The sequence below is a fragment of the Micromys minutus genome (genome assembly GCF_963924665.1).
Source record: "Micromys minutus genome assembly, chromosome: 20".
Classification (NCBI taxonomy): Eukaryota; Metazoa; Chordata; class Mammalia; order Rodentia; family Muridae; genus Micromys; species Micromys minutus.
Window position 1 is genome coordinate 48,171,678 of NC_137955.1, and position 18,699 is coordinate 48,190,376.

Genomic DNA, 18,699 nt, shown 5'->3' on the forward strand with positions numbered 1-18,699 from the left:
TACTTATATATGTCCATATAAAATCAAAACCCATGCCCTAGATTTTCTTGATATCTTGTTTTATATTCCTTGATTCCTTATTTCAGATTTTCAGGTTGCTAGCTTGAAAATCTGCCATGGGCTCTTTATGGTTCTGAATTTCTTTCTTCATCAATGAGTTTGCAACTGTGGCTTCTCTTCTGCCTGCTACACTCAGTTATTTCTGGGGTTTTGCAGGTTATTTCCAGTCATTTCTAAACAGGTTTTAAGTCTTATATTTAGCATGTATGTGTGTATGTATGTATGTATTTATGTATGTATTTAGGCTTTTTGGAGACAAGGTTTTTAATGTATAGCTTGGCTCTCTGGGACATGCTCTGTAGACCAGGCTAGCCTCAAACACAGAGATCCACCTGTCTCTGCCTCCCAAGTGCAGGGCTGGGATTAAAGACATATGCCACCACCAACCCACCAACACCTGGCTCTCCTATTTAATTTTGGTCCAGAATTTACTTGGGTATCTTTTTCTGATAATCTGTATATGAGTGTGTGTGTGTATGTGTGTGTGTGTGTGTGTGTATGTGTGTGTATGTGTGTGTATGTGTGTGTATGTGTGTGTATGTGTGTGTATGTATGTATGTGTGTGTATGTGTGTGTATGTGTGAGTATGTGTGTGTATGTGTGTGTATGTGTGTGTATGTATATATGTATGTGTGTGTATGTGTGTGTATGTGTGAGTATGTGTGTGTATGTGTGTGTATGTCTGTATGTGTATGTGTGTGTGTGTATGTGTGTGTGTATGTGTATACAATTATACAAAGACAGCTTTTTCTCTGTTCTTAATTCCTAAACTTACTATGCATTAGTTCATTGATATAGCACATGTAATGTTTCTGTGGACTTTAGTGTAGTCAATAAGCATAGCATTATAGCAATGGCTAAACTTTGACATTCAGCAATGTAGTAATTTTGATATCACACATTTATAATGAAATCCCAATTGCATCTAAAATTCTAATTTATTGGAATCCTCTCAGACATTTTAAAAAAGTTTTTCCATTGTCTTCTTATATTTGTTGTTACCTGTTAGAAATCTAGCATTAAAAATATGAATTTAGAAACACTTGTGTATATATATATGTGTGTGTGTGTATAATTCATACACACACGTATGCACACAAACATTTGCATATATATGAATATGCAAAATATGAAGATAAAAATGAAGTAAATGATTCTAACCCTAATCCTAACCCATTTTTTCCCCTCTGCAATAGAAATAAATTCTGTACTTGGCTTTCTGAAGGTTCATTACATGTGTCTCATTGACAGTGTTTCTAACCTCGTGACTCTTGCTTTCTCAGAACACGGTGGGGGTTATCCATTCTAGGATACCCTTTCGGATTCATCTTCTTTCTCCCACTCCCCCCGGCTCCCCTCTTATGGTCTTGCCTGATTGACAATAGACTCTCTCCGTCTAATGTTCCCTTCCTTGCTTCAGTCATCTTCGTCCAGTTCTGTGCCTTTCTAGAAGTCTTCTTTGGCCTTCTCTTCTGGCTAAGTTTTTCACCAGTTCTGACCATGTGCTGTTTTGCTTCTGTGCTAACCTTTAATTCTGTGTGATTGGCTTTTAGCCCCTGTTCCCTTTATTCGTACGGATTCCTTTCCCATCCCAGAGGTAGAGCAGGCTCGGCTTCTCACAGGCTGACACCTGATTGTGCCGTTTACTGCAGGCCTCTGGGTGAGCATCCTCCCCTTAGCTGGGATTGCTCATTCACAGTCTGCCCCAGTTCAGAATTGTGCTTCTGTCTCTGGCTCTGAAAAACTGTACTTTCTTTACTTGAGGCTCTTTAGGGGAGAGAAGGAGCTGCAGCTGGGCTCTGAAACCCCAGGTCATTTACTGAGGATGGAGAGGCCCTGGGGTTCTGGGAGCCATGCCATGTTGAGAGTGTGCCTATTCCCTTGCCTTCTGCCTCCTCCAACCACACAATGCTTCCTATTTTCACACAGTTCAAATGGCTCTCCTGTAGTCGCCTGGTCCAATGTGTGCAGCAAGATGCAGGGCAGGGCCAGGCCCAACGAGATGCTCCTCTGAGCTGCAAGGTGCTCAAGAAGAACTTTGGTTCTCTGGTATTCGGTGCACAGCATTGATTAACTAATGTAATAATTTAACTATCACTTAACTTAGGATCAACAGAAATGTCTTCAAAATCCCTCTGAACAGTGTAAAACGCAAAGGAAACTGGGAGATGCTATGTAAGCATGCGCTGTAGGAGAAAACACAGAGAGGAGCATCAGGGTGTCACTGGCAGACATTACTCTGAGCAAGACAGAAACATGCAAAAGGCTACCCCAAGGACAACTAAACTTCAGTGGCAAATGCCACATACAGCAAAACTGAGCCGTTATTAATGTAGGTGACTGGACCTAAGAGGACGGTAATGATTTCAGATGGATGACAGGACTTTGCTGTCCTGTTCAGCCTATTCCAGTTTCTGGTGGGAGGGGTGCATCCTCCTCACTGCTTCATAAAGAATCCAGGAAATGGTCACCTCAGGTCCCCAGCACTTTACTGCTATGGCCAATAATCTCTGCTTAAGTCAACAACAAAACAGACTCACCTCACAGAACCTTTGCTTAAAATAAAGGTATGGCCAGGACTACATTTCTCTACAGACTCAGAGAGAGGACACATCCTTGCTTTCCCAGCCTTACCTGGTCTGAGATCTACCCCACCCTCCTCCTCTTTCAGACCAGCCAGTCTCCATTACTGTCTTCCTGCGGCTCTCTTCCCTGCCTGCCTGCTCTTCACACGGCAGCTTCCCAGTGTGTCCAGAGTCCTCCTCTCTGTAGGAAAACAGCTGCCATGTTGGACTAGGGCCCACCCTAAAGGCTCGTCACAGCTTGGAGAGCTCTGCCAGATGTGGTTACACAGTATGTATTGGAGCTCAAGACCACGGTGCCTTTTGACAGGCATGTGCAATTGGGACCCAAACAAAGTACAGGCAAAGAGAAAGCTGGGTCTTCTTGTAGAAGTGTCAGGAATGGAATCGAAACCTATCTTGGTGAATTAGAATCTTTTAGCTAAGTGCACTCTCACATAGAAACTAAAGGACCACCCAGGAGACTTGCTTCCTTTGAGATGCCCCGGATTACCCTGTCTCCCACCAAATGACAGACATTCCAAAGTATCTCCTCACTAACTTTCTACTCTCTATTATCAGTACATGCATTTCAATATCTCTCTTTCTCAAAATAAAGAAAAACTGAAGTCAAACATACAAACAAAACTCACCAAGACAAAAATAAATACCGCCCCCTCCCTCATTTAAAAACTGCAGGGAGATCATTGGTGTTAGCTGGTTAGCATTTCTTCTAAGCTCCTCCCAACAGTTACCTAGCAACACCCAGGTAGGCCTCCTTTGCTATAAAAGGGACTGTTTGACCTCTCCTACTCTTTCTGACCATCTGTCTCTCCTTTTTCTGACCCCTTTCTCCCTCTCTCCTCTTCCTCCTCTCCCCCTCTCTCTACATGTTTTTGGCTAGCCTCTTCTTTCTGTCTCTGTCTCTCCACCCCCCTTTCCTTCTCTGTCCCCTCTCTTTCTCTGCCTCGGTTCCCTTCTTAACTCCCCTTCCCATGCCCCTAAATAAATATGGCTGGTACCTAAGGTGAGATGCCTCAGCATGGGGCTGCTGAGGTACCCACTCCCACCCCACCACACCATGCCCCACAAAACATACACCTCATGGCCAACTACTCCATTGGAAGGAGAATGCACAGAGCTTCCATTTCTTTTCCTGGGATTCTTCTCTTCCTTCCTTCATCATCCTCATCTAATTGTGTCACTAGAATACAGGCAAGATCAACAGCTTTTGACTCCGCGATGGGCGGGTTCTGTTCTCTGCTCTCTGGGCAACCGTGGCCACTGCCTCTAAATCTGCCAACTCAAACAACAGCCAGCACCACCTGCGTCTGGGCTCGGTGTTTTATAGTAGTCAGAGTGCCATAAGGAAGCTGAGCGGCAGCCAGAAAGGACACTACAGCGTGGGCGGGGCAATGCCTGCTGGAAAGTACCTTTCCTGCCTTTCAAGGGAGAGATTTTTTTTTTTTAAAGATGGCAGCACTGAGCTTTATTGGAGCATCCTAACACAGACGCTGGGGCTTGCCCGTGGTACTCTTGGTGTATAACATTTTGCCGGTTTTTCTTGAGCAAGGACACCAAAAAACTGACAGCCAAATGGATCTGTTATCTTCACGTGGCCGACGGCTACAGCCAGACACAATCACTGGAACTTGATTGTGGCTTTCACCTCATCCACTCTGGCCACCATATTTTCATTGTGCGTCAGCAGGGAGAGGGACTTGCCAGCCTTGTTTAGGATACGTGGAATTGGCTTGATCAGAGAGACTCGGAAGACAAAAGGCATCATACTTCTTGGCAGGCTTTGTGGCCAACTTCTTGTTCTTATGAAGCTTCTTAAGCGCCTCGATGTCCATGTGGAGGATATCCACTGCCTTGGCTTCATCACAGTGCTGCTGGTCCCCCAGGAGGCACACTTGGGGCGAGGGGTGGACTTAAGCCTGACAGTGCTGGAGAAGTGTTTGTTTTTCTGAGGGTCAGAGTTCTTCTGCTTGATCTGTAGCTCCACCGTCTCCAGAAACGTGTGGCGCTTGCGCTGGTTCCCGTGCAGGACTTCACGCGCCACCTCTTAAGTGGTGTCACGTGAGACTTTGCTACTCACGGCTGCTCCTGCAGGGGAAACCGGAAAAGAAGCAGAAGGGATACTTTCTTATCTGAGAATGCTTTCTTCAAGCCACACAGTGGAAAGGGACATCTGCCACTCAGTTACCCACATGCATGCCAGAAGCCTGCAGAGCCACGAGAGGGTATTAGATCCCTTGGAACTGGAGTCAGAGACGGTTGCTAGCTACCATGTAGATGCTGAGAACCAAGCCTGGGTCCTCTGTAATAGCAGCAAGGGCTCTTACCTGCTTAGCCTTGTCTTTAGTCTCACAGTTTATATCTTATCAAGAAATTCACCACGGTGGTGGGATTGGAAATGTTCAAACTCCACATATTTCCCCAGTGACAGGTGACTATCCAAGACCCGGATGGGAAGATGGGACATAAGTTCTATGAGTCAGAAAAACTCTCTGAACAATGTAGGAAAGAACATATTAGAAAAATCCCAACTAATGTTTGAAAAAAGAAAGTAAATCTTCACTACAAATAATTTGAACAATGAAGAAATGCACACAGTAAAGGAATGAATCATGACTTCAAATTTCACGTTGAATCCCGTTGTTCACCGGCCTGTGACTGGTACATGGACATTACATGTTGTTTCTACACACGAAATGATGTTGCCCAGGGGAGAGAGATTAAATAAACACGGCGCTGTAAGCACTTTCCCGTCTCTTTGACAAACTATACTTTTATTGGATTAGTATGACATTTTAATGTGACAATATTTGCTCAGCCAAACCTCATTGTCACTTTTTCTCAAAATATTCTTTGTTACTTGTAGACTTTTTTTTTTTTTTTTTGCTCTGCAAAGGCTTTGTCATTCTATTCTGGAGTAAATGACTTTAATAGTGAGCTTCCGCATTCAGTAATATTACATTTCTGGTCTCGTGCCTAATTCTTTCATCCATTAGCAAATTTTACAGAATTCTCTTGGGCGAGTTGAACATAAAGAGTCCTCTGTGAGCACATGTGCTGAAGGCTGGTCTCCAACTGGTGGTGAGGCTTGGGAGCCTGTAGTAACTGTTGGAGGGCTGGGTCTCACTGGAGGAAGGCGCTCAGTGGTGAGGAGGAAGGCTTCATCTTGCTTCCCAGTGCTTTCTTCTCATGCCCTTTTCTGGTTGTCACAATGTAGGTAGCACCATGGAGCTTGCTACCCTGCCACAGGCCCGGTGCTAATGGAGTCTCTTGCTGTGGGCTGCAAGCTCAGAATCTGTGGGCTAAAATGAGTTTTTCATACTCTCACACATTTCTGTGAAATGCTTCTACATCTGCTAAGTATGCCATATATATATATATATATATACATATATATATACATATATATATATATATATATATATATATATATACTATTGTCACTATTTCAAACACACTAGCACACATTTTTAATTGTTAGATTGTTTTTGTCTAGTTAACAAAATAGTGGGGTCCGCTACAACCCGTTCATACATTATATTGTTGGTGTGTTCTCATAGTCACCACCTCTCATTTTTCCTTCATCCCTGCCCACTGGTCCCTTTCTTCTCCAGATTGTGTACATTCTAGTTTTAACATACATATACATGAACACATGTGCACACACACACACACACACACACACACACGTACATTTTTCAAATATGTAATAATAGGGAAAACAGGAAATCCCTTTTCACATTCTCTGTGATAACAAGAATTCTCTCAATGAAGCTATTTTTATGGGTTTTAGTAATCAACTCACTTCTTCAACATTGATAAATGTGTACATTTTCTTTTCTCTTTTGCAGTTTCATTGGATATTTTATGTATTTACATTTCAAATATTATCTCCTTTTCAGGTTCCCTTTCCCATTCCCCCTCCTGCTTCTATGAGGATGCTCTTCCTTCCCAACCACTCCCATCTCAGCCCCCTGCCATTCCCCTACACTGGGAAAACAAAGCCTTCACAGGACCAAGGGCCTCTCCTCCTATTGCTGTCAGACAAGGCCATCCTCTGCTACATATGCAGCTGGAGCCATGGGTCCCTCCATGTGTGCTCTTTGGTGATTTAGTCCCTGGGAGCTCTACTGGGAGGGTTTGGTTGGTTGATATTGTTGTTCTTCCTATGGAGCCGCAAACCCTTAAGCTCCTTCAGTCTTTTTTATAACTTATTCCTTCATTGGGGTCCTTATGCTCAGTCCAACGGTTAGCTGCAAGCATCCTCATCTGTATCAGTGAGGCTCTGGTAGAGCCTCTGAAGAGGCATCCATATCAGGCACCTGTCAGCAAGACTTCTTGGCATCAGCAATAGTGACTGGTATGGTGGCTGCATATAGAATGGATCCCCATATGGGACAGTCTCTGGATGGCCTTTCTTTTAGTCTCTTCTCCACTTTTTGTCTCTGTATTTCTTCCCGTGAATATTTTGTTCCCCCTTCTAAGAAGGACTGAAGCATCCTCATTTTGGTCTTCCTTTTTCTTGAGCTCCATATGGTCTGTGAATTATATCTTGGATATTCCAAATTTTTGGGCTAATATCCCCTTTATCAGTGAGTTCATACCATGTGTGTTCTTTTGTGACTTGGTTACCTCACTCAGGATGATATTTTCTAGTTCCGTCCATTTGCCTAAGAATTTCATAAAGGCATCATTTTTTAATGGCTGAGTAGTACTCCGTTGTGTAAATATACCACATTTTCTGTATTCATTCCTCTGTTGAAGGACATCTGGGTTCTTTCTAACTTCTGGCTATTATAAATAAGGCATCTGTGAACATAGTGGAGCATGTGTTCTTGTTATATATTGTAGTATCTTTTGGGTATATACCCAGGGGTTGTATAGGTGGGTGTAAGTTTTCAAAATGAAAACAGAATTTTGATAATGAATTTTCAGTTACTGTGTTCCACTGGTTTGTGTTCTCTGGCTTGTTGTCATGATAGATTATAATTGACAGAGTTCCCGCTGTTTTGCCATCTTTGTTTACTTGAGACAAATGCCACTTCCGTTTAATGACACTATTCATTAGTACAAAGCTAGACCCATTTTCTCAGCGTATATTTAGAATCCGAGTATTTATTTGTAGCATATATGGTATGTAATTTTCCTTTCTTGCTCAATTCTTATTTATAACTGTGGTGAAAGTCGTGTTTGCCTCATAACATGAGTGTTGAGGGGATGTACATTGTAAAGACTTGCTTAAATACAACCATAAACCTTCCTGTGTAATGAACCGTCTGCAGAGACAGAAAGTTGTAATACAGGGTCCCACCCAAACAATGAACTACAGGTTACTAAGGACTTCTGAGAGGATGGTGAGCCTCTCTCCGGGCTGAGCACTTATTTGTTGTCTAATATGGGAGGCAGCTTTAAAGGGATACACATGTTAACGACAAAAATGGACTCCATAGGTTGTGTTTATATTCATGCATATGAGTGCATGTGTGTGTGGGTGTGTGGGTGTGTGTGTGTGTGGTGTGTGCATGTATGCGTTTCTGTGTGCATAAGAGTGGAGAGGTCTGGGGAGGGGCTGGAGGGCAGAAAGGGAGGAGAGATAAGAACGTCATTCTACTTCAATTAAAATGTATTATTAAAAACCTGAAGTGCTTTACTTTCAAATTCTAAATACATTAAGTATAATTGGGTGAACTGGGTGTTCTTGTCCTCTTGAAACTATTTTGCTATATTTTTAGGTTTCTAGAAAGTTGTTATGTTTAAATCATTCCTTTTGCAGACACTGGAGCACATTGCTGGCAGTGTCACTACCCTCTGGGCCATGCGAACGTGTAGCTTTTCAAACACTTTGGGCATCTTCAGCTTGTCCCTTGTCTCTGTCTTTAGTTCTCCTGTTTACTGCATTTTTAATTATTTTCAAAAACAAATTTCTCTGTAAAGCATTTGCATTCCTACCCTGTTGCCTTTCCCTACCACAAGCTCTGCCTCATTGTAAATTCTTCCCTTTGATTATCTGTAAATTTAATTTGATATTCCTCTATATAATCTCTTCAGAGAGAATGCTTACAAATGTCAATTATATGCTTTTTTGATCCATAAATTTTTGATGGTCGGTGCTTTCAATTTTGCTCTAGGCATGTCTTCAGTTTCAGATTACACATTAAAATGTGTGCATCCCATTAGAAATAGTTCCTTAAGTCTCTATGGTGATTGTGCTGAATGCGTTATATGTGTTGCTAATGTCCAAATATGGAAATACACTGGTTGTGTTTACTGCCATGCATCCTACTTGAGGCTGCAAGCATGATCCAATCCTTCAGAATTCATTAATGCTTTCTTTATGGTGTGTGCACATTTCTTTGAGTGGCTTCTTTGAATGTGCAAAGAATATGTCTGAAGTTCAGCAACGTACTTCTGTAAACTTTGTCACGGGTACATTGTAAAGATTCTTATTCAAAGTTTCTGAATTATTCTTGCCTGTTCTGCTGATAATGAAGAGTAGAAGAAATACAGCCATGTTCTCTTAAGTTCTGAGATGGTTTGAATAAAAAGTGTCCCCACAGGCTCAAAACTATACACACATGTTCACCAGTGGGTGGCGCTGTTGAGGAGGCATTAGTGCCATAAATTGCTGGATGCAGGAGGCACATCAGGCTTTGAGAGCTCAGAGCCCCATTGCCAGTTCCATTTCATTCTTCACTTTGTGAATCATCCTCAGGGTCATCCCTGTTACTTCATGTTGGTAATTACCCTACTGGAATGGCTGACTAAATACATGATTCACATTCATGTGACATTAAACTAACTGGAAATTTCTGAAGCAAAGATACTCAGTCATGATATATAACCTTCCCACATGTTTTTAGATTAGGATTGCTAGGATTTGTATGTGGAGAGTATGCTTTTCTGTTAACATAAGATAGTGGTTTATAGTTGGTTATCACTGTCTGATTTCTCCTTCGTGATAGGGTTAGACTCGTAGAATGAGTTGGGAAGTATGAGCTTACATTCTTATAAAAACTAATGAAGTATAGGTTATTCTTTGAACAAATGATACAGTTCACCAACTGTCTTTTACAGGAATCTTTACTTATTCAGTTTCCTGATATGGGGTTATTATCATCTAAAAATTCCCTTGAGATAATGCCAGTAGTCTATATTTTTCTTTGACGTGACATTTCACCTGACTTGATTGGTTGGTACAGAGTTTATATTATTCTCCCAAACGTTTTTGCTTCTGAAAGGATGGTAGTGATGGCTTCCATAGTGATGGCTTCCCTTTCATCCTTCATCATGGACATTATGATCTTTCTCTCTCTCCTTCCCTGCCTGCTCCTCACTTCTTCCAGTTCTCCCTCCTCACCCCTCTTCTTTCACCTTCCTCTTTCCCTTCCTCCCTCCCTCTCTGTCTCTCTCTTTCCTTTCTCCTCTCTTTTCCTCACTTTTCAGCTCGGCCCATCTAGCTGCGTGCTAGCTCTGGCTGGATTTTTTTTCACAGTGTTTGTTGTAGTATTTAATATGTCACTGTTGGTTTCGTATCTTTCTTACTTCAAGAAGCACAGTTTTTTTTTTTTTTTTTTTTTTTTTTTTTTTTTAGCTATAATTCCCTTCTAAGCCCTGCTGTATTGATACCATGTGCTCTCTGACTCTCTGATATGCTATATTTTCTTCATTCTTACAGGTCCATTCTACTGATTTATATTAAATTGAATGAAAATTTAAGGCAGTGATTTATCATGATGTTTCACTATACTTTTGAGTTAATTTTTTACTGTCTGCTCTAGGTATTATAAAGTTATTTTTTAGGTTTATACTAACTTGATTTCAGAAAGATACATGTTTATATGATTTTGCCGACTTCCCTCATGTTATTAGTATTATGCGTATAATATCTACAAGTTTCACATATCTGAAAGTATGTTGTTGTTGTTTTTACCACATAATTTGTACCTTTTAAAGTAGCTAAAGGAAGATAAAAAAACATAAAATACTCTTTAATAAATGAATCAACAATGACCACTTTATTGAATTTTTTTTCTCCATGGCACACAGTATGGTTTACTTCAAACGCTCTGTAATGTATATTTTAATTAAAGAGCAAGTAAATTAAAGTTTATCCATGTAAAACATGCCTTATTTGAACAAAACACTTGTATGCACCATACATCATTGGGCTACAAATACCCCAAGCTCTTGCTGTCTTTGGCTTTCTCTGACCTAAAAGATAGCCCTTTCTCAGAGTACAGACACCTAGCCAGCACCTTTTCCAGTTCTGTTCTCCCTCAGCAATGCCTAGCTGTGTCTTCCTGTTCCTTGACCACCACCCACCCTCTATTAAAGGTGTCAGTTCAACTTCTCCCAAGTTCCGCTAAGTAATGCCTGAAATGCTCCACTGCCACCTGGTGGTCATATTTTCCTTGGGAAGACCCTGTAGGATGCAGATTCACCATATTTGTTAGCTTTTGAAAATGTTTTTGAAATTAACATATAGTTATATTATCTTCATCCTTTATATCCTTCTTCTAACCCTTCCTATGGTTTCTCTCCCTCTCCCTCTCCCTCTCCCTCTCTCTCTCTCCCTCTCTCTCTCCCTCTCTCTCTCTCTCTCTCTCTCTCTCTCTCTCTCAAATTGATGGTCTCTATTCCTTTAACAGTCATTACATATATGTGTAAATAAAATATAAAGAACAAAGTGCCAAGTGGCCCTAAATGACCCATGTACAACACAATCCTTCACCTGAGACTCAGAGGTCAAACCAGAAGAGAGACAAGGAGGTGGAAAGAGCTAGAGGAACAGGAAACCTGCTGTGAGGTCACACTTCCAGATCAATAACATGGCTGCCTAAACTAGACCTTAACAAGGACAGCACTAATAGACATGCTAGTGTGGGAGAAACATCATGGGACCTCAACCATAATTAAGGAACTACAAGCAACTAAGGAACGCTGAGAGCAGGAGAAACAGGCTTCCCCAGGGAAGAGACCTGACATCGATTATCCAATACAAGGGGTCATGAAGTAATACACATACAAGTAATGTTATATAGACTGACTATGCTGCATTTATATATTTAGGTATATATATATATATGCTTTCATATACATATATGTATATGTACATATGCTTTTAAGTAACATGAAACTCATTCTTTAAAATTTTCTCATGCAAGTATGTGGTGCATTCTGACTACTGGGATCACCAGCCTCTCATATCCCTCTCCTTGAAAGAACTCCTACAAGTCTTTCCCCTCACTGTGCCTGTTTTGTTTTGAGTAGAATGACCTGAATTGGGGTGGGTTCTAAAGGGTCCACTACCACCCCCTGAGCTGCTGAGGACATTGAGTCTGAGGGAGAAGCACTCACTGCCTTCTACCTTGTACACAGCACCTCACCTGCCAGTGTCCAGTAGACAGTTCTGAGACCACAGTCACACAGACGGCAACAGGAGTTTCATGTTGGCTCCTCACCTTATCTCCTGCTCCCTTTTTATCTACCCTTCATTTTAAACTGCCATTTGGTGTAACTTCCTCATCATGTTATGACTTTGATGACATCCACTGTCTATATCTAGTATTATTATATGTTGAAAGTCAAATAATGGCACTATGTTATTTTATAAAAATATATTCTGTGTTAGTTAAGAAAAGGAAAGAAAAATGTCTACTCAGGGTTTCTATTCCTGCACAAAACGTCATGACCAAGAAGCAAGTTGGGGAGGAAAGGGTTTATTCAGCTTACACTTCCACATTGTTGTTCATCACCAAAAGAAGTCAGGACTGGGACTCAAGCAGGTCAGGAAGCAGGAGCTGATGCAGAGGCCATGGAGGGATGTCACTTACTGGCTTGCTTCCCCTGGCTTACTCAGCCTGCTTTCTTATAGAACCCAGGTCTACCAGCCCAGGGATGGCACCACCCACAATGTTCCCTCCCACCCTTGATCACTAATTGAGAAAATGCCTTCCAGCTATATCTCATGGAGGCATTTCCTCAAGGGCAGCTCCTTTCTTTGTAATAACTCCAGTCTGCGTTAACTTGATACACAAACCCTGCCAGTATGAAAAAAAATACAATTATATTGATATTTATCAGTACACTATTGCCCTTACTAAAGGAACTGTACATTCTTGGTGGGAAGATATTTCAGTTGGTTTGTGGGGTCACTGTTTTATACCTGGATTTTTAGAAGTATTTCTTTAGACATGATTTACTTCATCTGCCACAATTACATGTTTGCAATTTGTGTATACTTTTTGATAATTTTACTGACTAATGAAAATTTCCAAGCCTTCTCTTACCTGTTTACTTATAAAGAGGTCAAGATGACGTATGGTTTAATCTCTTGGTTTTAATACACTACCGGCTTCACTGAGTCTTCTAACTTCATTGTCACTGCTTTTTAGACTGACTACCCACTGACATTTTTCCATCCTTGGTCACAACAAAGCCCCATTCCCTTAGATATCCTTGTTAGTTTGGAAAAAAAGATTTTAGGGTTACTATTTAAAAAGTTTACATACAAGGAATTTAATCACACTCTCTCTCCTCTTTCAGCTTCTCTCAGATGCTCCCCACCTCCCAAAACAATCTATGTCAAAAAAAAGAAGAAGCTTAAAACAGACAAAGAAACAAAGGACAAAACAAATAAACAAAAACCAGTTAGTCACTACTGGGATTTTGTTAGTTTTGAAACTGCTTGGGTCTGTGTGTGCTAATCCCAGTCTCAGAGCTCACGTGCATGAACCCTGTTGTGTCTGCAAAAGGTTTATTTCTTGGTGTCAGCATCACCTTCTGTTCTAACAATATTCACCCTGACCTCTTCTACATAGATCCCCGAGAATCCCATTTAGAGCTGAATATTTCAAAGTTTTGGTAGCATATATTGTCTAGTTGGAGTATCCTCTCTCTTTTTATGTGACGACTCCTTTTAAATCTCTTTCATATTTTTCTATATTTTGGGAAGCTTCTACAGTAGTAGGTTTCCATATGGCTTTTCAAAAGACCCAGAGAAGCTGAACAAGAAGGAAGGCACAGGAGTGGATGCTTGAATCTTACTCTTCTAAGACATAAGAGGCAGATGGCGGGAGGGAACTGTGTAGACAGGAGATGGGGAGAGGAATGGAGGGGTTGAGGATCAGGTGTGGGGAGGGGTAGGAGAGGTGTGATATTGAAGTAAACAGAAAACTCTCCAACACTAAAACACAAACTTCTGAGAAACTCTTCAACATCCTGAGTCATCGGAGGCATGGAAATTAAAACTACTTTGAGATTTCACCTTATTCCAGTCAGAACACAAATTGCAACACGTGCCAGCATGCATGCTGGGAAGGAGGAAAGCTGGTTCATGCCTGCTGGGAATAAAGACTGGTGCAGCCACTGTGGAAATCAGTGTATCAGTTCCTCAAAGGACTGAAAATAAATTGTGATGGCTTGTATATGCTTGGCCCAGGGAGTGGCACTCTTTGGACATGTGGCCTTATTGGAGTAGGTATGGCTTTCTCGGAGTGGAGATGGCTTTGTTGGAGTAGGTGTGTCACTATGAATGTGGGCTGTAAGACCCTTCTTCTACCTACCTGGCAGCCAGTTTTCTTCTAACTGCCTTCAGAACAGGAGGTGGAACTCTCAGCCCCTCCAGCCCCAAATATGCCTGGACACTACCATGCTTCCGACCTTGATGATAGTGCATTGAACTTCTGAACCCGTAAGCCAGCCCCAATGTAATGTCATCCTTATAAGAGTTGCCTTGGTCATGCTTTCTGTTCATAGTAGTAAAACCCTAATCTACCTTAAGATCCAGCTATACCACTCTTGGGAATATACACACTATTGCAGAAATACTTGCTTGCCCATGCCTATTGCTATTTTATTAATAATAGCCATAAATTGGAAACAGTTTATTAGTTGTAGAAATAACTTGACATTTTAAATGATCTTGCATTTCTCTAGAACATTTGCTTTAAGACTGATAGGAAATGTAGGTAATGTGGAGTCTCCTTAAAAAGCAGCAACATCAGGATCCAGGGTACCATAGTCTAGGGAAGTACTGATGTCAATGCCTTATCCCACTTATTTTTCCTCCTATATCCTCAGTACTACTCCTCTAGTTTTGAAAACCCTTTCCTCAGGTATAGACTATCCTCTGAGACATGTGATTTAAACAAAGAAATGGAAAAAAATATGGTGGACAACAGAAACAGGGAGGAAGGAGAGTAAAATAACAGCAAGGATTCTAGAAATGTCATAAAGAATCAGATTATTATCCATTTAATTAAAATCACACACAATACATGCATCTGTGTATATAGACATACATATATAGCTTAAGTGACATTTCCCATCTAGGCTGGCAGTGCTGTTTTCCAAAAGACATAGACTATCTAACAAAAATTCCAATACAGGGACAAGAAATACCTTTCAAGTTGTTGGTTAGCTGAGTCTTCTCAGTTAGATGAGAGTTCTAAATCATAGGCTATAGCTGTAGCCCTTGTTTGCCTCCAAGAGACTGAGGTTAAGTCTGATAGCTGAAAAGTCTATGCCCTTTGGATACAGGACATGTAGGACTCAAAACGTATTGAACCCAATTGCCTTCTTTCTGAGCCTTAGATTTCATGATACCCAAAGGTACCATGTAAGCTTCCAAGGGATAAAAGCAACCAATAGTCTTGCCCACCTACCATGTCTAAGAATCACAACAATGACTGTAATAGCACAATAACCCTGTGGGTATAATACTGGCATGTGTACTTTCGTGGCAACTAACAGCTCTCCAATTAGACTTAAGACTTGCTCAACAAGAAGGAAACCACAACTAGTACAGGAAACCTAGACAACATTATTGCTTTGAGAACTACTAGTTAAAGTAGGCTTTCTACTGTTTAAGATTGAATTGCTGTTAAGAATTTGGCAGAAAATACTTGGCATTACGTTTAATTACCTAAATATACTTTCTCCAATAGATGATTTCAGTTTAAGTATTAAATACAAAAACAGTTTCTTCCATCACAGCAGAAATTTAAACATTCAAAAGGAGAAGATAGAGCAGGGAATATGGCTCAGTGGTTAAGAGCATTTGCTGCACAAGCGTGAGAACTGTAGTTAAATTCCCAGCATCCACATAAGAAGCTGAGTGTGATCAACTGTTCTGGGGTAACCCCAGAGCAGAGACGAAATATTCATTTGAGTTTGTTGGCAGCCAGTCCAGCTCCAGATTCAGTGAGACCAGACCGTACATCAAAAGAATAGGGTGACAGAGCATGACCCCTGGCATTCTTTTCTGACCTCTGTAGATACACAGGTGGGTACGCTTGAATACAGATGTGTGTGCAAACTCAACTCCAACACACATAACACCGAAGATGATAAAGTAATTGTGCTCTACATGACTTTCACAACACTTCAGATATTGTAAGGAGTCTACTGAGAGATACCGGGTTGGCTCTTTGCTGGGTTGTCATGAATAGTGCTGCAGTAAACATTTATGTACAACTGCCTGTCGTTTTATATATAGATGCATAAAATCAGAACTGTTTATGGGAACAAAGGGGACCAAGAAGGCTGAAAGGAGTAGCAGTGAGTTTGGTTTAAAGCACACTCATTATATGCATTAAGCCTTATGTAGCACAGTATGACAGAATTTACAAACATAAGAAATAAAACTATTGACACAGAAAAGTCCCCCTGGCCTACTGAAAAGTAGGAATGAAGTCCTTATGAACAGATCACGACAGAAAATACATATGTGTACATGTGTGCAAAGGTGAATGCAAGAGCACTTGTGTAGATGTACAAGAAACTAGAAGTTGTCATGTTTGACAGCACATGCCTTTACTGCTAAGTCATCTCAGATGTCCTGGTTCTCCCCTAATCTTCATTTAAGGTATCACTAAATTTTCTCACCCTGCCTTGAACACAAGAGTGTCTATCTTCCACGTAGTTGATGTTGCAGACCGGTGCCACCATGCAAGTTTCTCTGACTATGTATTTTTCTGTCTCTCTGTCAACTATTCAATCTTTCTGTCTGTCTCTGTCATATATACTTATATATACTGAGAGAACTTGCATTATTTATCATTTTATTATTCTTTGTGTCTCCCTCTTTTCCTTTTCTGAACTATGTGTTTGTGACTTTGGCAATAGGAGATAAAATCATAAGTGTTTTTCCTCTAAAATTTTTATCATATGTTCCAGACATACTTGCAGAAGACCTTCTTTTGAACTTAATATCGCCTGGCTTCTGAAATCCCATGACTGAAATTACAGTTATTTTCCCCCACACTCAACCTGCACACTACTCACTATTTCTATTGTTGAGAAGCCTTCCATCAGTCTAATCTCCCAGTAACCCAGAAATTATAATGTAAAGGAATCTTCAACTCAGCTCCTACATCACGGAACTACCATTCCCGCATGTGATTAAGAAGAAAACAACGTAGTTTCTAAATTGGTCAGGAGGAAAAACACTTTTTTTTTGTTCGCTGCCTATAAATGCAGCAGATAATTACAGGGGGGAAACATAAAGATACAGCAAGAGATGGACAAGTTTTAACAGCACGCCTTCCTGAGAACGAGATTTTGCAACGAATATTATTTTTCTGCTTTCATGCTGTTGTTTGAATGTTCCTGTTTTTTTTTTTTTTTTTTTTTTTTTTTTTTTTTTTTTTTTTTTTTTTTTTTACAAAAGAGAGTTTTATCAAAGGAAGGTTAACAATGTCACAATGGACTATTTGCTGCTAAGGAAATGGGACACAATAATGTGTCCTGGATGACGGAACCAGAGTGTACGTGAAATGCTTACCTGCAGTTTTTCTGTAGTGGAGCCCAAGCTCCATTCCAGAGGTGTTATTATGTGGAAACTGCACAAACAACACCATTCTGGTCTGCTGTGCTTACAACCAGAAAACTCTCTTAACACCGTTTCCCCGAGCCCTTTGAATGGTGATGTGAACTCCTGAATGCAGCTGATCGGCATTTGTGGAGGGTCACAGAAACCAAGAACCCTTGGAATCATCTACCATCTTTGGCTCTTACAGCCTTTCAGCTCCTCTTCTACACAGATCCCCAAAAACCTGAAAAGAAGGATTTAATGAAGACATCTCACTTAAAACCCCAACGTCTCTAATTCTGTACACTACCCAGCTGCGGCTCTGTGTTTACCCACTGCAAGAAGAAAGCTCTTTGCCATGAGCCGAGCAAGGCACTGATTTGTGGGCTTAGCAGTAGGTTGCTAGGAGCCATCTACTGCCATGTTCTTTTATCAGAACAACAGTAAGTTTTCTCTTAGGTCAGTGACCTATCTGGTCTCAAGTTTCAGGCCATGTTAGCCATGGCGGTGACCAGTTTCATCTTGATCCCAATCAGAAGGTAATTGGTTACTTAATAACATTTGTATCACTGTTTAATCTTTCCACCACCTTTCAGTCAGTTCACTGTTCTATCTCATGGGTTTTGTAACCTGATGATACTGATGACTTCTTTCCTATAGTAGTAGCCAAACTCCATTCCAGTATGGTGAACAGTGGTTAGCAGGAGCGAAGCTTTAAGTTGAGCACCAGCTCCATTTCTCTGTGTCTGATGACATAAATGAATTGTGTCTTTGTCAATGTGTTTTTACAGTCACAGTTATAGAAGGTAACCAATAGTCTTAGCAATAGCCTGTGGTGTTATAGGGTAGTGTGTGTGTGTGTGTGTGTGTGTGTGTGTGTGTGTGTGTGTGTGTGTGTGGTGTGGTACATGCCTGCATAGAACTTTTTGGTCAACACCTCAACAAGATGTAACTCATTTCTGGCTCTGCAGGTCTTACTTTATACCATAGGATGTCTGGTTAAGATCTTGTCTCCCCTACTGTGTGACTACTATGTGGTGAATTAATTTTATATATGTCTATATTTCAGATAGCTTCTATATTAATTCATTTCCCTGTGTCTTTTCAAAAAGATGCCTGATCTATTTTTTTTAATTAATACCCTATAGGAAAGGGAAAATCCATTTTCTCTAGTAAACTGTCACTGGGTATGTCTACCACACTCCACAGCAGGCCCCATGTGCAGAAGGAGTAAGCCAACACAAA

At 40.9% G+C, this 18,699-nt stretch overlaps 1 pseudogene across 1 annotated transcript; it reads right to left on the reverse strand.

The window, feature by feature from the left end:
- Positions 1–4,123: 4,123 nt before the first annotated feature.
- Positions 4,124–17,503, reverse strand: LOC308433802 (large ribosomal subunit protein uL1-like; annotated as a pseudogene). The gene is made up of 2 exons: positions 17,428–17,503; positions 4,124–4,730 (listed from the first exon to the last, which is right to left on the reverse strand). The product of its transcript is annotated as a large ribosomal subunit protein uL1-like (transcript).
- Positions 17,504–18,699: the final 1,196 nt, after the last annotated feature.